General features: G+C 46.0%; 1 pseudogene; it reads right to left on the bottom strand.

Moving 5' to 3' along the window:
- Positions 1-4,735, bottom strand: part of LOC111950181 (protein bicaudal D homolog 1-like) — a 32,070-nt pseudogene extending 27,335 nt beyond the window's left edge.
- Positions 4,736-5,271: the final 536 nt, after the last annotated feature.

The following is a 5,271-nucleotide window of genomic DNA, read 5'->3' on the forward strand; positions in this document are numbered from 1 at the left end:
GCACCGTGTTCCCTTCATTTATGAGGTCTTTGACTGGAAGCGTTCCACCATGACCACCTGTTCCCTCTGTGAGCTTACATTGGAACAGCACGTCCACCGACAGTACCGCTGCCGTTCCCGTCTTTGAGTTTACTGGAAACAGTCCACATGACACACGTGTTCCCTCTCTGAGCTTTACTGGAAACAAGTCCACCATGGACAACGTGTTCCCTCTCTGAGCTTTACTGAAACAGTACCACCATGGCCACGTGTTCCCTCTCTGAGCTTTACTGGAACAGTCCACCATGACCACGTGTTCCCTCTGTCGAGCTTTTACTGGAAACAGTCCACCATGACCACGTCTTCTCTCTCTGAATTTACGTGAAACAGTCCACCATGACCACCGTGTTCCCTTCTGTGAGCTTTACTGAAACAGCAATCCACCTCTTGACACGCGTGTCGTGCTGTGCTTACTGGAAAACAGTCCACCCGCATGACCACCGGTGCTTCTGTGAGCTTTACTGGACAAGTCCACCATGACCACCGTGTTCTCCTCCTCGAGACTTTACTGGAACAGTCCACCAGACCACCGTTTGTTCCTCTCTGAGCTTTACTGGAAACAGTCCACCAGACCACCGTGTTTCCTCTGTTGAGCTTACTGGAAACAGTCCACCATGACCACCGTGTTCCCTCTGTTGAGCTTTACTGGAAAACAGTCCACCATGCCACCGTTGTTCCCTTCTCTGAGCTTTACTGGAAACAGTCCACCATGACCACCTGTTTCCCTCTGTGAGCTTACTGGAAACAGTCCACCATGACCACCGTGTTCCCTCTCTGAGCTACTGGAAACAGTCCACCATGACCACGTGTTCCCTCTGTGAGCTTTACTGAAAACAGTCCACCATGACCACCTGTTCCTCTGAGCTTTACTGGAAACAGTCCACCAGACACCGTGTTCCTCTCTGTGAGCTTTACTGGAAACAGTCCCACCATGACCACCGTGTTCTCCTTCTTGAAGGCTTTTACTGGAAACAGTCCACCATGACCACCGTTTCCCTTCTTGAGCTTTACTGGAACAGTCCACCCAGACACCGTAGTTCCCTCTGCTGAGCTTTACTGGAAACAGTCCTCCCAGCACGTGTTCCCTCTACTGAGCTTTACTGAGACAGAAACAGTCACCATGACACATGTTTTCCGGTCCTCTGCTGAGCTTTACTGAAACAGTCCACCCATGACCACCGTGGTTCCCTCTCTGAGCTTTACTGGAAGAACAGTCCACCAAGTACCACCGTGTTCCCTCTCTGTAGCTTTACTGAAGAACAGTCCCCTGACCACCGTTTGTTCCCTCTGTGAGCCTTTACTGGAAACAGTCCATCCCCATGACCACACGTGTCCCTCTCTGAGCTTTACTGGAACAGGTCCACCATGACCACCGTGTTCCCTCTCTGAGCTTTACTAACAGTCCACCATGACCACCGTGTTCCCTCTGGTGAGCATTACTGGAAAACAGTCCACCATGACACCAGTAGTTCCCTCTGTGAGCTTTACTGGAAACAGGTATCCACTGACCACCGTGTTCCCTCTGTGAGCTTTACTGGAAACAGAGTCCACCATGACCCACCGTTTTCGTGTTGCCTCTCTGAGGCTTACTGGAAACACCCATGCCCACACGTTTGTTCCTCTCTGAGCATTACTGGAAACGATCCACCATGACACCGTGTTCCCCTTGAGCTTACTGGAAACAGTCCACCATGACCACGTTGTTTCCCTCTCTGAGCTTTACTGGAAACAGTCCACCATGACCACCGTGTTCCCTCTCTGAGCTTACTGGAAACAGTCCACCATGACCACCGTGTCCTCCTTGAGCTTACTGAAACAGTCCACCATGCCACGTGTTCCCTCTTGAGCTTTACTGGAAACAGTCCACCATGACCACGTGTTCCCTCTCTGAGCTTTACTGGAAACAGTCCACCATGACCACCGTGTTCCCTCTGTGAGCTTTACTGGAAACAGTCCACCATGACCACCGTGTTCCCTCTGTGAGCTTTTACTAGGAAAACACAGTCCACCAAAACGCTGAACAACACAACCACCACACACACACATCACGCACACATACACACACGTTACCCACCAATCACTGTCTCAACCAACGCTTTACTCAGCGACACACACCCACACACCAAGTCCACCCCACACACACAACACACACACACAACACAACACACACACCACACACACACCAACAACACACACACACACACACACACACCACCACCACACAACACAGGACTCTGTTCCCTCTCAGTTACTGTAAAAAATGCATTATCAGCTGCACCTACAGAACCCACACCCATCTGTATTCTGTATTATAGCTAACAAACCAGTGAATGAATACTGCCATAGGGTTCCATACGGCAAAGAAAATACTGTTTGTTGCAGATCGACAGAGTATTTGTAAAAAATGTATTACACCTTGGCACAGCGTAGCTAATTAGCATGAATTGATTATTGAAATGAACAGGAATAAATGACCAACCATGGTAGTGAAGACGTGGGTTAAAATACTATTAAAATATCCCAATTACTTTTACATATATTTGAGGGTATTCAAAAATATATATTTTTCTTTGAAAAGAAAAGTAATTTTAATATATTTGGAAATACTCTTGGAAAGTATTTAAAAAATGTAAATACAGTACACTGACTCAAATACACTCTCATGCATTTACCCAGGTATTTAAAATTAGTATTTGGTCGACTATTTGGTTTATACAAAAAAGAAAAAGTACTTGTTTTGGGCTGTGTATTTGGAAATACTCAAATACTCAGATTTTTWAAAACTTTTACACCCGATACTCATATACAAATGTATTTGAACCCAGGTCTGATGGAGAAATATGTATTATGATTATATGTAGTGTAAAGGTGAAAAGGCTTGCATTGATTAGACCAGTAATATGTCATTCTGCTTAAATCAAGTTCCATCAGGCTTGATGATGCCCTTGATTTGCTTTGTAATGTTGTTTTGTTTTGATATCAAACTCTAGTGAATTTGCAAATACTAACTGATTTACTGTGAAGCACGTGCTCACTGGTAACAATCAGAGAAAAAGATGTGGGGAAGAAGAGAGACAGACACCAATTCTGAACAGAGAACAAAGGATAGAGAGAGAGAGAGAGAGAGAGAGAGAGAGAGAGAGAGAGAGAGAAAAAAATATATGAGAACAGAGGACAGGGAGAAAAGTGAGAGAGAGAGCGAGAGAGAGTAACAGAGGAGAGGAGAGAGAGCACTGTCCTCCTCCAATTATTTTAGAGAGGTGTGACTCTTAGAGTAGGACATAACTAACCCAAATGTGGGTGTGCCACTTAGCACTTAGTGAGTCTGCCAGTCAGATAGGGAATTGTGTACTAGAGTGGTACTAAGTATACTGTATAACTTACACAATGTTCCACAGACCTACTTTTTGAATAGACGGATAACACTTCCCCCCATAGGCGTTCAAGTGTATTGCAGAATTCAGTATCTCTTTAAAAATCTGTTAAAATAGGCATGCAAAAGCTGTTTGACACATAATTAACAACCATAGTTTACATCCATCTACACACACAAAGTAGACTACCACAGCAAACATATGATATTCCATTGCACCAAAATGCGCATCATTAGCACACCTTGGAAAGCCCATACCTGCGCGTCAGACTTGCGCATAGCATCAAGTTACTACGCTACTCCCTGCTCGGACAACAAAGACCTCTCCGTCCCCTCCCAGTTCTCTGCTGAGGCCTGTGTATCTCTGACAGACTCAGACCCGTGGTGTGGTGTCTGACTGGTGCCAACTTCTGTGGATGGGGGGGGGGGGGATCTTGCTGACATCNTTGCTGACATCACCCATTCATTGGAAGGGATGTAGCCTACCCGCCTGGGGGGTAAAAGGAAGTTGGATTTGGAGGCTAACTAATAAATGCATGTTTACGAATACATTTCCAGGAAGCACTGAACTTATATCACATGCGCCAATGTTTATGGTTAACTTAGGGTGTTATTTAATAGCGTGTTTTAAGTGGTTGYTACCTCTTGTAGCTGCTCCAGCTCCTGTCGYAGCCCCTCTTGCTCGGCCTCTAGATCCGAATATTGCTGCTTCAGGGTCTGGTTCTCCTCCAGAACCACCAGACCGCACTCCGCAGCCCGGATCTTCTCCCGGTTCGCCTCCGCCAGCTCACGGGTCAAACGCTCCACCTCTGCCCGGCACTGTTCCACCGTCTCCCCGCATCTTCCTCCAGCAGCCATCGCTCTCCCTCTCTTCCCCTTCTCTCCTCTTCTCCTCGCCCCTGCGTCGGATGGGCAGAGAAGCGGAGGAAGAAAACAGATGTAGCCTACCMGACAACAATCCCCACACCTCCGTTGGAAGGAATCAGACGAGGAGTTTAAAAACGCATGAAAAGGGCGTTAACATCCCCGGAGCGAAATGATTGTGAACGAGAGATGAATCCCTCCATAGCTGATGTGTTGAATTAAACGGTTTCCCCTCTAGGCGTAGTAGGGTCCAGCATCACCCTTTTTCCTCTTCTTTTTTTGCTTATTCATCGGGATGCGGACGCCATCTCTCTCTATTGCCATGAAGCAGCGGCAAGGTACACACAACTCTCGCCCATCCTTCTGCTGCCTATGGCTGTGACGTCGACCGTTCACCCGCACATCTCTCCCTCTGCTGTACGGTGTGAATACTGCTCGTCACGCTGGGTTGGTCCACAGACAAGGAYGACCATGTTTATGTTGACGATGACATCTGTTGCTTTTACACCCTTTCTTCACCGTTGGTGATCACGGTTATTAATAAACTAATGTGGCAAGAAAGCTATAGGRCTAATCATTTGTTTTATACCATCCCCCTACAACAGGGGTTCCCAATKCTTTTCACCCAAGGACCCCTGATATATCCCTATATATAGTCCCTATACAGTGCCTTCGGAAAGTATTCAGACCCCTTTACTTTTTCCACATTTTGTTATGTTACAGCATTAAACTAAAATTGATTAAATTAAAACAATGAATCAGTAATCTACACACAATACCCCAATGACAAAGCAAAAACATGTGTTTAGAAATGTTTGCAAATGTATTAAAAAAATAAAATTATTTACATAATTATTCAGACCCTTTGCTATGACACTCAAAATTGAGCTCAGGTGCATCCTGTTTCCTTTGATCGTCCTTCAGATGTTTCTACAACTTGATTGGAGTCCACCTGTGGTAAATTCAATTGATTGGACATGATTTGGAAAGCCACA

Source organism: Salvelinus sp. IW2-2015, linkage group LG3, assembly GCF_002910315.2.
Source record: "Salvelinus sp. IW2-2015 linkage group LG3, ASM291031v2, whole genome shotgun sequence".
NCBI lineage: Eukaryota > Metazoa > Chordata > Actinopteri > Salmoniformes > Salmonidae > Salvelinus > Salvelinus sp. IW2-2015.